Raw genomic sequence first — 20,226 nt, 5'->3', positions numbered from 1 at the left:
CTGCTTTTCCAATGTACCTTCCATTTTTTGTATCTTATAGGTGCCACCACATTCCATTAGGATGTGAAGTGGCAACAAAGGCCCTCTACGCACCATCGCACTCTTCAAGCTTCGTTTTAAGCCGGCCCAAGATCATTTTAACTGCCATTGACCTCAAAAAGCTGAGAACCTCACAAGCGAATCAATTCTTCATGTATTAAAAACTTGTAACTGTGCTAGTTAGACGATCCATGTGTGTGGGGGTGTGAGAATACAACAGCCAATCACTTCTCCTGGTGCAATGCAAGGTACCATTATCTGGGCAGGGTGACCAAGCACCTTAGCTTTGGTGCACACAAAGTGAACAAGTAGAAATCAGGCATCTTCTGCTCCAACTGGTGCTGGCATGGGATACCAGTGGGATCCATGGTTGTGTGGACTTCATTAAAAACAAAGGCTTGTTAACATATTAAAGACCAACACATTTATTATTGCATAAGCTTATATCCTTTATGGATCTGAATAAAGGTATAGATGTAAAGGTATGAATGTATTACACCTATAATGTATTGACTGTCAGTCTGGATCTTGGGAGATATATGAAAGAAAGCTTACAGTGGAATATTCTGAAATATTTTTAATGTATATTCAGCATGTAAAATTGAGGCTATTAAAATATATAAATCTGATAGATTCCAGGCTTACATCATACTATTGAGAAAGAAGGTTTTGTCAAAAACTGCTTGATTGTACTGAATGTTGATATGGATATACTGTATGTTATCTATGACTTTGAGGAATTTGTACAGATTGTGCATGGTGATTTTATTATTGTATTATAGGACAATAATTGATTGAATTTGTTGATTTTGTTACTGGTTGATTTTGTTACTGGTTCCTTAATAAATATAATTAATTAAATCCTCCTTGGTTACCCAGGTAAGTGGCAGCACCTGGTTCATTTTGGCTGAACTTGAAAAATCAAGCAAGATTGGTTAATACCTTGATGGGAGACACCTGCCCATCACCCCAGATTTCTCTGAGCTATAGGATAGATAGGGCAGTAAAAAAGAAAATAATATAGAAGATGACAATGGCAGTCCACTTCCATATTGTTGCCAAGAAAGCTAAATGGATGCGTCATGATGTTAAGCTTGATCTGAAGGAGACACTATCTTTTTACTAACTGATAAGTTGCAACTTATCATTTTGTGCTTGATTATAACTGATGTTTATCAGTTGTCAGAGAAAAAACAGGTCACCAACATGCCCAACTATAGAAGTTGATTCCAAAGGTATCTACTATTCTATGTTTTATATGAAAGATGTGATTCTGAATGTACATCCCTAGCACTACTCTTAACCATAGGCTGCTTATTCTCATCTGGGAACAGTGATTTGTCTGAATAACTGGATGGCTAGATAGAGTGGTAAAGACCACATTTTTTTGCAGCTAAGATTCAGATATTATCCTACAAAAGCCTAGTGAATCAATCTATTTGAGTGTTCTTTAGCTCAGTGAAAATGTTAAATGTTTTTAGCATTATTGCAAGAAAGGCAGATGGTTGGGAAATCAAAATCAGTTGGCCCCACCTATTGTTGCCTTTGTCTTTTTATATCACTGACTGCAACTACAATTGGCCATCTTTTTTTCCACACTCCCAGATCAGTCATCCACTGGTTTCTCTAGAAATTTCTTTACCGCTCTGTTGTGCATATATGTACCTTCTGAATGTTCTGAACATCACCCTTATCTATAAATCAAGAAGTCAGTTCTAACAGTTTTTTAGCTGAAAAAAGAAAAACATTTTGTCTCAGGCATGGTATTATGTTTCAGGAAATAAAATAAATAGGAATTAAGCTCTTGCTACTTCCAAACAGCAAGCTGAGTATAATGTCTTTTTCATCCATGAATGGAATTTAATGCCTTGAAAGAAATTGCCTTTTCCCTCATGATCTGGATGAATTCATTTGAATTATAAGCATTGTTTTAAGGTCCATACATCTAAGAAGGCACTTAAGCAACTTGCATTTGAGAAATTAATTAACTGAAATGCATAGAATCAGGGAAAAAATATAAAGACAACATCTATCTAATCTCCCAAACCTGGTGCTCTGCAAATTTTTTAAAGAACTATTTCCACAATTCCCAATCAGTATGGAAATTATAGTTGGACACCCATATGGATCCCACACATACAACTCCTTTGAGGACAGATGCCTCTCCCCAGATTCTAAGTAAAGCTACATCCTGTGAAGTACCTTCATAGTACTGCATTATTATTCATGCAATTTTAAAAATCAAATATAAGTAATTAAACATTTTAATTTTTAAAATGATTTCAAAACAGGCAATATTTGAAATATGTACTAGTACCTTTGAGAAAACCCATCTACCTCTCCTTGCATGGTAATTATAATTGTGTGATTTAATGTATGCATTGCTAAAGGCATTTCTCTTTTATTTGTATGCCGCATGCTGCTTATGCTACAGCTACCAAATCTGTGTGCTTATTAACAGGGTATCTTTGCTGGTAAGATGAAAGCGCATCACAAAGAATGTGACAGCTTAGTCATCTTAGACAAAATGGTGAAGATAACATAATTCTCCTAGCTGGAGAGATTATTTTATTTTTGTCAGAACATTAAATTACTGTATGATTTATGCTTAATTGTATAGTATGTATATACTTGGTGACTATATGTTAACTCAAACAATTTTTATACTACATCAATTGAGATTTTCTAAGGAAACCATTTAGAAGAAAATTGTTATTATTATCTCCATGTAAACTACAAATTTTGTAAAAACATGCAGGGAAAACTAATTCTAAATAAATTGCTGTAATTGTTAAGATTATCATGCCTCTGACAGCCAAATAACATTTTTTAACTTCTTAATCCAGTCTTAACCCCTTCCCATACTTTATGTTATTTTTATTTATTAAATATTGATGCCCACTTGTTATAGCAAAAAGTCTTCACAGAACAGCTTATAGTATGATTTAAAGGGTACAACTATAGTTTAATTTTTAAAAATGAAATGAATAGTTCTGCTTAATAAATGGCAATTTAAAACAGTGACAATATAACAAACCTTCCAAAACAGAAAGGTCTTTGGAGATGCTTAAAATCAATTGCTCTGGAGGAATGAGAAAAAGGAACACATATTTCTGCCACAATAAAAGTAGTAAAATTATCGTTTTGAGTATTTTCAACTATTTTCTCCTCCTGAAAATATTATTTTATGACCAACGTTCATACAGCTCTTAAAGAATTCTACATAACACTCTTTACATCTTGGGACATACACACACACACACACACAGAGAGACACTAAAAAGAAGATAAAAACTAATACAAACTAATAAAAAGTAAGAAAGACAAAAAAGAAAGAAATCAAAGAGAAAGCTGAAAGTGCAAGAAAGGAAAAAAGTAAAAGAAAAATAGAAATAGAAATAGAAAAGAAAGAAAAAAGATGTAAAGAAGTGGCTTCCAATCTTTACAACAGTTATAAATTTACCTCTTTCTCTAAAGTTGCAACATGTTTCTTTTCTTTCTACAGTATACTCTATCCTTTCCAACCATCAAAACCATAAATCATAAGTTCATTTCTTTCTGTTTTCCACAAAAAGTCCTTATGGGGTTTTCAGTCAGCAATAAACATAGATACAGTACTGTCTTTTCTCTGATCAAAGAGGTCAATTGGGCCATCTCAATGAGTTCCATCATCTTCACCAACCATTAATCCATTGTAGGTATTGCCAAGTCTTTCTATCTTTGTGCATACAATAATCTCGCTGCAGTTTTCATATACAAAAAAAAAGTTCCATTACTTTTTTCCAGCTGTTTGTCCATCAGTACCAAAAGAAAAACTTCTGGTCTCAATTGTATATTAGTCTTTAAAATCCTCCTTTAAAATGTATGTATTTGAATGCAAAATTTTCTAGCTCTTTTACACATCCATCAAGCATGATAAAATGTCCCTTTCTTGTTGTTCACACTTCCAACATGTATTTGAAGTGCCTTTATACATTCTAGACAATTTCTCTGATGACATTTAACAATGGTACATCATTTTGTAAAACTTCTCTTTAAGATTATAACATAGTCTGGATTTCAATCCTTTCAACCACATATTTTCCCATTGTTCCATTTGTATATTTTAACCAAAAATTTTAGCTCACTTTATCATACATATTTAACTAATGGTTTTTTCCCTGTCACACAAATTTAGGTATATCCTTTTGCCACTGTTTAAATGGTGCATCAGTTGTCTAACAGGTATTGTCTGGAATAAAAACATAATTCTAGGCAGAACATTCATTTTATCACAGGAATACTCCCCAGCAATGACAATTGTAGTTTCTGCCATCTTAAGATATCTTTTTTAACTTCATTCCATGTCTTAACATAGTTATTTTGAAATAACATACAATTCATATTTGTCATAGTATACCCAGATATTTTACTTTCTTCTCAATCTTAAGACCTGTTTTATTCATCAATTCTGTTTGATCTTCTATTTTCATGTTTTGTGTTAACATCTTCGTCTTCTGTTTGTTGATCTTAAAACCTGCTAATGCACCAAATTCTTTTAGTTTTCCCATTAATGTTTCAATTCCCTTTAAAGGATCTTCCAAAACCAACACCAAGTCATCTGCAAAAGCCCTTAATGTATAAGTTTCTTTTTTGATCTTTACTCCCACAATTCTCTCATCTTGTCTTATATCTCTATTCGGTATTTCAAGGACAAAAATAAACACGAGAGGAGATAGTGGGCATCCCTGTCTTGTTCCTTTTTGTATCTCGCAAGGCTTTGTTAAATCTCCATTAACAATTATTTGTGCTTTCTGTGAAGTATAAATTGATCGTACCCCTTTTATAAAATTTGCTCCAAAAATTTCAACAGGAAAGCCCAATTCAAATTGTCAAAGGCCTTCTCCGTTTCTACGAAAAGCAACGTGGCTTGTTTTTCATTACGATGCTCCAAGAATTCCAAAATGTCCAACACATTTCTAAGATTGTCCTTTAACTGTCTTTTAGGTAAAAACCCATGTTGATCTTCATGAATAAATTCTTGCAAAACTATTTTCAGTCTATTAGCCAGAATCGTTGTAAACAACTTGTAGTCATTATTCAATAATGATATCAGCCTAAAGTTTCTTGTTAAAGTCAAATCTTGTTCCTCTTTAAGTATTAGTGCTATATTGGCCTCTTTCCAACTCTCTGGCATCTTTCCTCCCTGTAAAATAGACTCCATAGTATTTTGTAAAGGATGTAAAGAAAAGTTCATCCTCAAAACATTTATAATAAGAACCTGATAATCCATCTGGTCCGGACACCTTATCTGGTTTTTTATAGCTTCTCAAACTTCCCGTATTGTTATGGGTCCATTGGTAATCTGTTTCTGTTCCTCTGTAAATTTTATTTCTTTAGGTATTCATCTATTTTCTCCAGAGAGATGTCACTTGCTTTATACAAGTTAGAATAATATTGATGAAATGCTTTTTGCAAAGCCACACTATCCACTTCCCTGGTTTGTTTGCAAGTTCAAAGTTTTTTTGCTTTACGCAGTTCATTTTTATTTCCATTTCTCTTACTGTTAACATAAATAACTGTTGTTGTAAAAGCTTAATTTGTTGAGAAATACTTATCTTTTCTGGAAATTTCTTTGATTCTTCTTCTTTTCTCTTTATCTCCTCCAAAATAGCTTCTTTCTGAGTTCACTATTATGTTGTATGAAATAACCTCTGATAAAAGCTTTACTTGCATCCCAAACCATTCTTAAATCAGTACCTTTGTTTAAATTATTTTGGGGACTTCTTTTTTTTCTTGTTTTTGTTGAATGCTTCCCAAACTACCTGAACCACCACCAAAAAAGGCCACTTCTTTGCATCTGCCAGTCAGATCTTAAAGTCTTTCTTAAAAATCTTAAGTTTCAGGTAGGATTGTTTATTTAGATGTGCTCCTTTAGAACCTAGGTCCAAATTGTTTATTTTATTTTATTTTATTATTTTATCGCAAGGTAATATGACCTCACCTAAACTTTTCAACCCTTGCTTAGAAAATATCATGTGCAAAATGAACTGGGAATACGGAATTTATATAAATGGAGAGAAGATAACCCATCTCAGATTTGTGGACGATGTTGTACTGATCGCAAAGGATGCTCGAAAGCTGCAAAAAATACTTTGACAACTTGACCCCGAAAGCAGAAAGGTGGGTCTAAAGATGAATCACACTAAAACAAAATATATGCAGACAGGAAACCTTCCAAAATTCCAAATGAGGCTTCAGAATGAACTTATCGAAGAGGTTGACCACTATGTATACCTGGGATGGCTAATCAAAATGAACAACGATCAAAGAGAAGAACTTGTTAGAAGAAAGCTCGATGGGCTAGATACAACTCCATTAGGAAAGTCTTACAGAATGAGAAGATCAACAGAAAACTGTGTGCTAATCTTTTTAATATGACTGTCTTATCGGCGGTGCTATATGGAAGTGAAACATGGTCATTAACAAAGGCAGAAGAGGAAGAGTAGTAAGGGCTATGGAAAGATCCATGCTGAAAGTTTCTCTCTGAGACCACATTCCAAGCAGCCAGATTAGAACACAAAGTGGAATAAATGATGTCATCGTTGAATATTGAAAACGGAAGCTATGCTGGGCAGGACACATGGCGCTGGGCAACAGCAGTTGCCGAATGGTATCCAAGAGAAGTAAAAAGACCTATCGGCTGACCTCCAAAGAGATGGGAAGATCCAATAGTCAAGGACTTTGGCTGAACCTGGAGAAGAAAAGCCAGGAATCGAGACGAATGGAAAGTGAGTTGCAACCAGCAGGACTCTGTCCGGCGACAGTCTGGTCAATCGAGGTGGTTTTATTTTATTTTATTTTATTTTATTTTATTTATTTTATGCCTTCATGTCAGTCCTGAAAGGATCTGCACTTGCCCTGGACAAGTCCCTGCAGTTTTCTTGGCAAGATTTCAGAAGTGGCTTGCCATTGCCTTCTTCCTAGGGCTGAGAGAGAGTGACTGGCACGAGGATACCCGGCTGTCTTCATGCCTAAAGTGGGACTAGAACTCACAGTCTCCTGGTTTCTAGCCTGGTGCCTTAACTACTACACCAAACTGGGTCTCTCTCTATAATAATAAAGTCTATTTATTAATAAAGATAGAAATAATAAAGTTTGTTGTTATATGTATAAAAAGTTAATCAAAGCTAAATTGGGGTGGATTACCTACTGGTAGAGAGGACAGCCTTTCCAACATTTGTTATCTAAATCAGAGTATCTTTTTTACCAAGGTGATATGTCTATGGGACAAGTTCCTTACCACATTCCAGTTCTTTTTGGGGGTGCGGGGGTGAGGAGGAGTCACTAGATGGCAGTGTTAATATCTTGCTCATTTTAAAGAGGTACCGTATCTATATTAATGCCTTGCAGCAAACAGTGGGCACCAACAGATAGTTGTATTAAAAAACTGTGCTTCACTTTGTGAGTTGGCAGAAAGTCTGCCAATATAAATTGTATAAATCGTGCTGCCCAAATTGCTAGCCCCTTATTCTGCCTCAGCAACAAGGCCAGCCAATGACATTGAGCCACCTGGCCCTCTAGTGGCAGTGATGGATGTAAGCACATCCAAACCACAAATCTGATTGTTTAGGGCAAGTGCAGATCCCTTCAGGACAGGCGAGGCACCACTTAGCTGGACAGATCTATCACTCACAAATAGTATCTCTGTCTTATGTGGATTAAGACTCAGGTTTTTTGGCCCTCATCCAATCTGTTATCCTGCCTAAGCACTGGTTCAGAACACCAACCGCCTCACTTATGTCAGATGAAAAGGAGAAATAGAGCTGGGTGTCAACCATATATTTATGGTACCTCAGGCCACATCCTTGGAGGTGTCAGCCCTCCAATGTAGATCAGACTAGGAAATCAAAGTCATAGATCAATCTATATAGCAGAAATCTAGCAGTCTCTCAAGTGAGAGTGAGCAATTTCTGCTGTTTTAAAACACAGGTCTATTCCTCTTTGAAAAGCACTAAATTCAGTTTTATTAGGAGCCCATGTGAGGCCTGATAGGCACATTGGAAAACTTCAGTCAGGCATTATACAGGCTGAGGCCTCTGTGGAAGCCAAGTGTCCAGTTTCTCCTGAAATCCCAAGCCAAAATGGCCATGAAGGGCACTGCCCAGTGACCAGGAGGCCAGTCCACAGCAGCCTAAAATGTCCAATAGGAAATAGGAAGATCCCAACCTCTCCCAGTATCATCAACTGCATATTTGATGAAATCTGTTAGATCATGTCCTTGATCCAAATTGTGTCAGAAGAAGAGGGAAAACACTACTTTAAAATGCCTTGGCTGGGGATGAAACAAAGATTGCATTATAAAGACAGGTGCCCATGATCTATTTGTGCTGTGATAAGGGGACCATACAAATTTGTCCTTTTCTCACCACCTCTGTTCGGTTTTCTGCCCCGTATTTCTTGGCTTCTATAATCAGCTCTTGGGATGTTGTGCAACATTGGCCTGGCCATCTATTGCAGCCTTCCCCAACCTGGAAACAGGTTTTTGGGGTAGCACTAAGTGGAATTTTGGACAAGGGCACCTTGTATGCCAGCAGCGAGTCTTCCTGGAAGTTTCTTCTACAGATTGTTTATTCTTTGCTGGAACATACAAATCAGGCGTTGTGGCATGTTATTCTCTTAATAAGCCAGGACTGGAAGTCAGGGTTTGTCCTTGTCTTATGGTACCAGGTTAAGCAATATGGATGTAGGTTTCTAGGCCCAATTCAAAGTGTTGCACTATAAAGCTCTAAGTGGCATAGCACCAGGGTAAATGAGGAAATGCAGCCTGCTGGGGATTCTACCTGCTTTGTTATACACTGCCTTGAGTCGGAATGATTGGGAAGTTTACGAATATTACAAATAGTTGCAACATTTATAAATATCGCAAATGAATGGATAAATAAATAAAATGAGAGTGGCATTTTAAACCTTTGCAAGAGCAAAATACAAATGGGCATGAATTTACACCCATGCTGTCATTAGCCTGCAGTGCAGAACTGAAAACAGCGACAGCTGCCAATGGATATATAGATCTGAAGCTTGCCACACCTTCTGTACCTAAAATCAGGGTAGGACATACAACTTCCCCCCAAATTCTAACCCCAGGCAGCTCTCCTTTAACAAAATGTTGCAACCAACATTAAGGATAGTCTATTTTCTGATGCTTTCTAATTTTTTATGCCAATGCCACGGTTCTTTCCATTCATATCCATTAACTTTCCTTTTGATCTCCATGCAAACCCAGTGGGAGATTGTCTCTTCCTCCTCACTGCACCTGCTGTGCTGTGGTTTTCATAACACCTTATTAGGAATAATTGCCTGTCAGCTGCCTGCAGGCTTTCTAGTGTAATCTAGGCCCCGCAAGTGTCCTTTCTTAACTTCCTGTCAAGTTGCTGGCATAGGAGGGAAATTGTTTAAAAGCTCCTGGAAGAAAAAAAAAAAAGAGAGAGAGAGAGAGATAGTAGCTAATTAGCTGTCGGTGCAACACAAATGATCAGCAGCAGCCCCCACTCCCCTTGCAGTTTAAGAATATGTGCAAGTGTGGTTCTTACTCAACAATAAATGGGAGGTGCTGAAAGTCACGGAATGTTTTATTATACTATGCAGGACATAATATTATTCAGCATCGCTATATCCAACTTCATACTCCTGAGCACTCTGAGATGCATGAAGTACATGAGATGCTAGGGTGTATGATTTCAACTCTGCTTCCTTTATAAGGCTAGTGAATAGTTCTGTCCTAACAGTTTACTGCAGGGCAAGTTAAGGTGCAATGACTGATGATCCTCTTGTCAGCAAGAAACACATCTACCAGTCACCTCTACCAACATGAACTGGGCTGAGGCTGGGCAAGTTCTGGCAGATGACAAGAGGTTTAGCTGTCTGTCAGAAACTGAGTTGGAGGGGGCTTCAGAATAAAGGTGGAGAGGTTTTCCCCTCCTGGAACCCTCTCCCATCTTCAGGATCTCCTCCATTCCCTGTTCCACGAGTATGGACTGATGGAGGCTGTCCTCTGTCACCTCACCCCCATGGATTAGGTACTAGGCAGACTCCCCATATAGCAGGAATGCTTTACTGGGAAGCCCCTTCCTTGTATGACCTGCCCCCATGTCCCCTGGCATACTATGCAAACACACTGCAGCTACTGGTGGGATGGCAGTGGCTGAACCAGGAGGATGTTCTCAATTCATTGTTTTTTGTGTTAGCAAATTGCAGGCATCTGGCTGAAATGAGAGGAATCTTCTGGTTCAGTCACTGCCATCACTGCACACAGGCTGCTAACATGATTCTCACCACTCGGTGCAGGGATGATCCTCCACATGGGGGATCTGGAAGTGGAAGTATGACTTCAAAGACTCAAACTCTCTGACATTGCACACTACTTACCAATGGAGACTGGAGAGGAGGAGGAATGACCTTACCAGCTGCAGGCATTCAACAGGAGCTGGTCATGTTCTACCCACCCCCTTCACCTCATCTGCTAGCTCACCACCAAAATTACACAGCATGCACATAGCAAACAGCAACTTGTTTGGGGTGAAGATGGAAAGCACCACTTCAACTTTGGTTCAGAAAAACCCAAAATTAGTTGGCCTCAGCTATGGACTGGGATGAGAGGAAAGCTGTATCATGTGGTCATGTTAATTAAGAGTAGTCAGACGGGCATCCTCAAGCCAATGTTAGGGGAGGTGTAGATGTGCTTTAAATATCTGCTGAGAATAAATTCCTGGATGAGCGGTGATTGCAGACTACAAAGTTAAACCTCTTTATTTCTCTATTTATTTTATGTTATAAATATCCCTGATTTTAAAGGAAGAGCACTAGCAATAATGAGTTGGACAATAAAGCTTTGTCTGGTAACATTCAAAAACATAAACACTTTGGGATATTACAATTCATGGGAGTGCTAGTCTGCTGAGAGGACGCCTCACGCTACTGAGAATAAGTAGGGAAGTTTCCAGTTGTGGAAAAGGATCTTTTCAGAGTGGCATCCTGATTATAGAATGAGTTCCCTCAGAGTCCAGACTGCTACTGCCACTGGTTTCATTTTATGCCAGATGAAGAGACCTGGGCATTTGCCCAAACTCTTGGTCTCAATGAGAAATCAATCTATATTTCACTTATTTTATCATCCTTTATTGATTCATTCTGTTTTATCATTTTAATTGATTATATTCTGCTCTGAGCAAGTTGATACAGGATCCTATTTTACATAAATATCATGTAATATAATTCATCTTGGGTTTCATTCCCCCTGATTTAATGTACTACTTTCCCTTTCCCCAATTTTCCAGAAAACTGTATCTAAATGCTTTGGACATATGATTACAGGAGCCAATAAAATGAATTCATCTAATCATTAGAAAAACATTCTCCAATTCACAGCAACAAAACAGTGGGTGAGAAGGATGTCTTTGTGTGTGTGTAAGAGAGAGAGAGAGAGATGCAACAGCAGAATAGTAATGTTTACATCATGCATTTCAAATGTTCAAAGCATATCACTGGGTTACAACAGCTTTCAATGAAATGAAACGAAATTCTTGTTTAGATTAACATTTATTATCTACTAGAAGCAAAACAATAAGCATGTTAGCCTAGTATGTTGTGCCACTAGATGGCAGTGTAACAACAATTCAGTATCTTGTTGGAACAAGTTAGCTGCCTAGTCCTAAAGAGCAATTATCCAGCTTATTTGCATGTATCATAATAAATATATATCACTATACAATTACATGCAGTTCAGTTCCTTGAGTTCATTTAAATGAAGAGGAAATTTAATGCTTCTGAATAGGGAAGTAAGGTTATAACTGGTCTGGAACTGGTATTCTGGCATCAAGATTCTTCTATAAAGGCTGACATATACAATAAAGTGATTTGGGATTACAAAAACATAATATTGGAGACTCAACAGCTTGAAGAAAGTGAGGTTTCTCTAAAATATTATTTCCTCTCACTATTAGGCCACAAAATTGGCAATGCCTTCTAGTTTTCCAAGTCAACACCTAACCAACTCACAAAGCTTTTCCTCTAAACTTCGTAATACTTAAATTATTCCTGTCTGCTTTTTCATACAAGTCCAAGTATCTCCTACAATGCCAAGAAAGAGATCTGGCATAAGTCAACTGGATGATGATGACACCTGCTTATGCTAAATGTTTCTTGGCAGAACAAAATAGACTTCAACAATATTAAGTTCCCTTCTGCCATTTTATACTTAATAACCACAGTTATTCAGCTAAATCAAGTCTTGCATTTATTATCAAACAGAAGATGAAGCATCTTACTGAATGATTTGCAGAGTCATCTTTGGAGAGCTTTACTTCAAAGCAGTGCTATGAAATGCAAGTAGTCCATGTATGCAAATAATAGGCATTTAATAGGCTTTATTATAAAATATATAAAACATTTGGTGTTTCTCTGATTTCAAATATGCAATATAAGCCTCACACTATTCCCTTCCTGGTAAACAATATTATGCAGAGTGCAGAAAAAGAATAAGAAATAGAAAGTCAAGCTAATCAAAAGCATGAGATAAAAAAGGTAATATAATTAAATCAAAAATCTAGTTTACACCATTCACTTTACCTCTCCATACTACAGTCAGAAAGGTTCATATCTATATACTACTCAAACTCTCATTGTGTTTATCTGTTTGTCTGTTTGTACCCTCAAGTTAGCCCAAATGGTGCATTACACCACAACAATTTTTGAATTGAGGTACCTAAAATCCACTAACTTAAAGAATGCGTAAAAAATCTGGGACCCATTACACCTTTGGAACTGAAATTTCAATGACATTCACACTACTTTTATTCGCTAAGTTGTGGCCATTGCAGCGTCCCCACGGTCACATGATCATGATTTCCGATGCTCCCAGCCAGCTTCCCACAAGCAAAGTCAATGGGAAAGCCAGCAGGAAGTCAGAAGTCACTCCTGCTCCCACTGCTCTTTTGCCTGCCCATGGTCATTCTGTTTATCTGTTTAGATAAGTAAATATTGACTTATTATTGAAGTACGTTTGCCACTACAATTATTTTTATATTTATGATATATACACTTCTTAGATGATCACAGGGCCGTCCAGCATTGGGGTAAAAAAAATATATGGTCAGCCTAAAATTTAATGTTCATTCTGGTCACATCAGACTGCACTACCTTTCTCTCATAGGATGACCCAACAGGTCACAGGGTTGTCTAGTACTATTTAAAATTATCTCTACCATTGTTAATATAAAAAGGGTCAAATTCGTATTGGCTTCTATTTTTATCAAAGTACTGTTGAATTTTTTTATTTTCTTGTTGTTTTGTCCAAGAAAAAAAGATACACTTGAATAACACCTGGATTTTATATTGTCAAAAGCAGGGAATCATGGACCATGCCTTAATTTTAACAGTTTTAGAGATAACTGTTGAATAATCAAAAACCATCAAGCCAGATTTTATTTATTTGTTTATTTATTGTTACTCTTCCTCATTTTTTCAAATATCTGCAAAATTTGAAAGTCTGCACAGGCTATTCTGTGATCTCTAATGGTTTTGTGGAGGTATTCTTTTAATATGAATGTAATTATATGAATTTTTGGTTGTTTTGAGTTTCATTAGAGATTATATAATTTAAAATAAATAGTGTAAATTATACTTCGCTGATCTTTTCAGCCATAAACAGAACAGAATGTTAAATGGCAGAACATTGTGATATAACACCAATATTATTTCACTTAAATCTCATATAATCCATTAATAGATACTGTATTTGGGGCAGTTGACAATGATATGAGATATTTGCCATCTCTTCTTAGTCAAATAAGAAATGTAACATAGCATCCAAAGCTTTGGTACAGCATGAAAAAACTCCATGCTAGTCCAAGATAAGATGGATCCAATCAAACCCAATGATTAGTGGATGAATTTGACATGATTAAATGACAGTCAGTTGAATCAACTGTGTTAAAAAGATAGTGAGAATCAAGCTTTCTTTATTTATTTATATTTTGAATTTCATCGCCGCCCATCTCACACAAAGAGTGACTCTGGGTGGTTACATTATAAGTCCGTCCAAGTCACCCCAGTATCATTTGCAATCACTACTCATTATGTGTATGTCTATGTGTTTCTTACACACACAAAGATAGGGTCTGCGTTGTATATGTGAGGATTTTTTTTTAATGATTTACAGCAGTGTGTACCATGGAAACAGTTTTCTTACGTCTGCAAATTGAAATAATCTAGGGTCCCATTATTTCTATATATAACGAAACTGGCCACAGCTTGCTTGGTTGGAAACTAGATAAACAATGAGCAATACAGTGTATTATTATCTCTGTTGCTACTCTAAACATCTTCAACAACAAGCCAAGGGGTGGATATAAATGTGCTTAATAGTAGTGCAGGAGGGATGTACACAGGACATCTTTTACCCCCTAAAATCTGACAGTGACATACTGATATTTCAAAAAGAGTATAAAGTGTTTCTATTTAAGTAGCAATGAGAACAGATTTTGGTGATGGGGATTGAAAATTACTGTTACTCTAGCCCATGAATAGCTGTTCCAACCTTTACATCTCAGATTTCTTGGAGTTAGTTAACTGAAGTAGTACAGATTACATATGCCATTGATCAGATGATTAGTCATTGTGTAATTTTCTATACAATAACGATACCCCATGGCTGAGTTGGGGACCCGAATAGGAATATGAAGGATCCCAACCCCAGGGTCCTCATCTTCAATTGGGGCTCCTTACTCTTTCTCCTTACTCCTATGGGTCCTTACAGTAGCATCTACTTCATTGAGAGAGGGTGTGGTACTGCATGCCTTGAAGGAAGCAGCGGTATAGCCTCTTCTCAAGCAGCTCTGCTGGACCCAGTAGTTTTAGATAATTCTCTTCCAGTCTCCAATCTTCCCTTTTGGGGAAAGGTTATTGAGAAAGTGGTCAGATTACAGTTTCAGGAAGCTCTGAAATATATGGATTATATAGAAACTTTTTGGTGAGGTTTCAGATAGGAACACAATACTGAGATGGCATTGGTTGCATTTGATGATGACTAATGCTCCTTTGAGAGCCAGTTTGGTATAGTGGTTAAGGCAGCAGGCTAGAAACCGGGAGACTGTGAGTTCTAGTCCCACCTTAGGCAAAAAGCCAGCTGGGTGACCTTGAGCCAGTCGCTTTCTTTCAGCCCTAGGAAGGAGGCAATGGCAAACCACTTCTGAAAAACCTTGCCATGAAAAGTGCAGGCACTTTTCCAGGCAGTCTCTGAGAAGTGGACACAATTGAATGGATTAAAAAAAAAAGCTTCTTTGGTGGAACCAGGATGAGGGTAGTACAACCATCATGGTACTCTTTGACCTTTTGATGTGTTTTGAGATCATCAACTATGGACTGTTATAAAACAGTAATATAAAAAACAAATAAAAATCCTGAGAATTAAAACTTATAATTGAAAGACAAAGAAAGAGCAGCAGATATTAGCAACAATGGAGCCACCTCAGCAACTCACTAGTCCCTTGGGGCACCCAGGCCTAATGGCATAACCAAGCTTTGAGGGACTTCTGGAAAATTAACAGGAATGGAGCCAACCTCACTTCTGGGAACATGATGTTCCATAAGGTGGGCATCATGGCAGAAAAGGCCAGTCTCCTGGGTCCAGCCAAATGTAGCTTTTTGGCAGACGAGACTCGCAACATACCTCTTCTGCCAGATCTGATGGGATGGATGGATGTAATCAGGGAGAGGTGGTCCTTCAAATCACTTGGCCCCATGCCATGAAGGGCTTTAAAGGTCAGAAATGGCACTTTGGTCTCACCACTCCTACTCAAGGAGCAGATGGCAGAAATACAAATCCATCTTGTGTGCACCAACTGTACCCTATCTAGATTGGGAGTCCCTTGAGACAGTCATTCCTACTTCCGTCACCTCACTTCTGGACTATTGCATGAGGCTACATGGGACTACTCTTGAAGACCACTTGGAAGCTGCAGCTGGTTCCAAATGTAGTGGTGTGGGCAGTTATGAGCATGCCATGGTATGTCCACATAACACCTCTGCTTCATGAATTGCACTGGTTATTAATAAGCCTCTGCGAATAATTCAAGGTGCTGGTTGTCACCTGTAAAATCCTTCTTGGAAGCCCCTCAGGGTCTGTCTGTCTCCTGTGGTTGTTGCCTGTCCTATATGATCTAGCAATATTGGTGCACTCTAGGTCCCATCTATTAAACATGCTACTTGATAGGGCCCAGGATGCAGACCTTCTCTGTTGTTCGCTGGCTCTTGGAATGAAATCCCCCCAGAGATTCATATGGTCCCCATCCTGCTCTTATTTAAGCAAGCCCTTAAAACCTGGCTTTTGTCCCACAGAGAATATGTGGTGGACCCCTATAGAGATGACTTATTTATTGGCAATAGTGTTATTTTTCCATATATCTGCTTTTTTATTTTGCTTGATGTTGTTTTTTGTATTATTTATGGTATATTATTTTGTAGCTACATTGTACACCACCCAGAGTTGCAATGGAATTGGGTAGCTAATAAAGCCAATATATGAATAAAATTCACCTCAAAATGAAAGCTCCTATTGGAATCAATGGAATCTTCCCTTCTGGGACAAATTTTAGATATAGGAGAAGGGCATGACTCAGACCATTTCCTTTTAGATTCATATTGCTTCATTCCAGAGTTTTAGAAACAAGAAAAGGACCAGAGCATAAACAAGTAGAGAAATAAAATACTGCTCCAGACTTGATTAGGGAGTTTAAATATTAATGGGCCTGAACAGGGTGAAGAAGGTATCTTTAACTTGAACTAATGGTCAACAGATATTTGGAGATCTCCCAATTATTAGTCATCAGAATTTCATGAAGGTGACCCCTCCATCTGAAAGTCATGTGGATATGGGTGTGATATGTATGAAGATACAGCAGCATTTTGAAAGGAAAAGAAGAGTAATCATTTAAAACTAGAAGAATCAGGGGTCTAAGTCTCCCTAGTGATCTAATGACACTAGGGAGCTGACTCCTAAGAATATTCAGATTGTTTTCATCCCTCTACAGTATTTGTAAGTAAACTGTAATGTATTCCTTCAAAGGGAAACCTTTTCCTTTGGGCCTTTTCCTCACTTCTCATTGACATCACAGCCAAAATGCTGCAGCAGCCCCAGGTTTCCCATGATCGTGCTAATCCAAACTTATATTGTTCCCAGCCCATATTGTAAGCAAATTTATGCTAGTCTTTTACATTCTAGGAAATAACCGTTTTTTCTTTCATAAACCACCGTAGAGCCACCATGTATAAATGTTACTGTGCTTAGCTTCTCCTCCTTTCAGGAAGTACGCTCAAGTGACAGGCTTGGCCTTGACTAACAATTGGTAGAATCCAAGGCTGTAACTTAGGAGACAGGAGAGGAACGTTTATGCTACTGGCTATCCATCAGCCAATCGGCAACTCTGAAAATAATATTCCCTATCACATTAACAATAAGGAGAATACATTTTGTTAGCTAGCAGGAAGAGCAATAGGAAGCAGAACATACCACTATTCCAGCAAGCCCTTATTTTGATTCAGCAAGAGTTGAGTTATACTGTACTATGGATTTGTAGTACAAATAGTAGTACTGTCCCTGGAATGACTTGAGGAAATGAGAAGTACTTCATAATAAGGACATAATTCTGTGTATATAGCTCTATATAAATTAGCAGCAAGATCACTGAAGAAGTTTTAATACAGCAATTCATAAACAATTAATCAAGGCATTTTAAGCCTGGAGTCTTTCCCTCCTCTTTCCCTTAAATTAGGAACAATTTTGTTATAGGCCTGTGTTCAGAAAACCAGGCTTTGCAAACCCAGTTCAGTAAACTTATTATCAGTGCCTGCATAAAGCCAGTTCAACAGGAAACCATGGATCACTTATAAAGGCTATTACGTGATGTGGAAGTAGATCCCACAGATTTTAATAAGACTGACAGCTACATTCAGGGTTTGCAGACTGCTTTAATTCTGCAAACACAAATGATTTTATTCCAGACTGAGATGCTCCACTGATTTTGTAGATAGCAGTTGGTGTACCAAGAAAACACAAGAGACGCACCTGTTACGTTAGCTAAATATCATGTTCTAGTAGCTTAACTATGGCATCCATAATGGCTGTAACCTTTCACATAGAAAGTCTTACATACTAGAACAGCCTTTTCCTCCCTAGTGCTCTCCAGATGTCTCAGTAAACAAGGATGAGTCAGCATTAAGAGAATTTTAGTTCACAAACATCTGGGAGAAGCCGGGGAAGCCAGGAAAGGCATGCTACAAACTAAGAAGAGAGTTTTAATGATGCCCCTCTCCAAAACAGCCACCCACCCTTACCTAACAACTCAGTATCTAAAATATGTGACAGCCTTCCTACTAGAACTGTCACACATTGTGGCAATCTTACCAGTGCTGAAATGTGAGGATTCAGCTCCGTCATTGCTTCTCAGTATGCTAAAAACACTGGTCTCATTGACGTCAGCAGGAAGCTCAGCAGTCTTAACTGCAACCATGCTTCTGTGATGAATCCTTCCTTCTATTATTTCTGATGGTCAAGTTGTAAATGTGGTACTATCCTCATTCAGGCATGAGATGTCAGCAATCATGATCAACCTAACACTTTGCAGAAGTACAAATGTTCTTTGGGGGAGCAAGGGAAGGAGCAGGAACCTAAAATCAGTCCCATAAAGCCTAAATAATCTATTATGCTTCACTTCAGTAGCCCTTCAGTTTGTATGCATATTTGTATACAAAAGGGTTTTCCACTTCTTAGAATAGTTCAGTGAACTTGCTTCTTACAACAAACCTGAAATATAGGTTACTATAGGTTGTACATTCAGTGAAGGATCCCAGCCATTTGAGCTAGTTCAACTTCATCTGTCCTGTAAAACTTCAGAGTTTTACAGGACAGATATAGTAACCTTTCAGGTGGAGAGCAGTGCCCCCAGACCTGTTAATGGGCTGCAGGAGTTAAATATAGATGTAAAAGCTTTTTTATTGTTAAGAATACATGCTGCCAAATGTCTGTTATATAGTCTTGGATTGCGTTCAGCACTGCATAAATGGTGCGTTGTATACAGGTTGTCTACCTTTCCATTAAGCCCTGGGTCCACAGTGACGTAGCCAGAAGCATCAGTACGCTGTCGTGATTTATGACCCATCTGCTTTTTAAAATTATTTTATTATTTTAAAAGGACATATAGCTTAGAGTTTGTATGTTCATTTAAACCTCAAAGGGGAGCTGCCAGGCTGTGGAATAAATATTCTTGGAAATACTTGTTTTGAAGTTCCTCTGGGCCCCACATAGTCCTTTGAGGCATTCCTAGAAAAAACAGTGGCTTTGTTTTGAAGACTACAGTATACTGGGTGATACTGAGAATCTGGGGTGGGGTATAGGGTCTAAAGACAGCTTTCCTTTTGGTAAATGATTGCTTTTGGACAGACCATGCCCTCGGTGGCAGCCATATTTGTGACAGTATCCATCTCACATTGCAAATGTCCCACTGCCCCAAAAGGGTTAGAGAGCTTTGCATGGAGCCATATAGGCGAACATGAATGACTCAACCATATCATAGTAGTGTGCAGGCATTATACATACAAGCATATATATACTTGCATTTGCTTACCCAACCTTTCCTCAGGCAGCAATTCCACTGTTCCAGGATTCTTATGAGAATTAGGCAGCCATCATTGTTTTTGCCTGCAATGTCCAAAATGCCATCGTTGTCACCATTTTCTTCCTCCAACTGCCCATTCAACAGAATTGGTTGAAATAAATGGGAAATCATGATTCGATTTTGGGGCCTATGATATCACTGTTGAGTTATAGAAAAACTAATTCATTTCAGATAATTGTCTATAGGTTATAAGTAATTGAGAAAATCCTAATTTCTGTGGCATGTCATTGTAAGTGTATCAGAATGAATTTGTACTTAAACAAAATTAATTTACTGTTCTGTATAATTGTAGATTTTTTATTTTCTTGCTTACTGGAATCTCTCTCTCTCTCTTTTCTCTCTCTAGATGACATCGAAGGATAAATGGTTACACTAATTCCTCTTCACATGTATATCCTGGCAAAGAGACTATAATACATACAGTAGGCTATTCTGCCTGGTTCTAACATTAGACTGAGCAAAGCAGCCAATTTTAGCA

Source organism: Candoia aspera, chromosome 4, assembly GCF_035149785.1.
Source record: "Candoia aspera isolate rCanAsp1 chromosome 4, rCanAsp1.hap2, whole genome shotgun sequence".
NCBI lineage: Eukaryota > Metazoa > Chordata > Lepidosauria > Squamata > Boidae > Candoia > Candoia aspera.
This window is presented reverse-complemented; position numbering follows the sequence as displayed.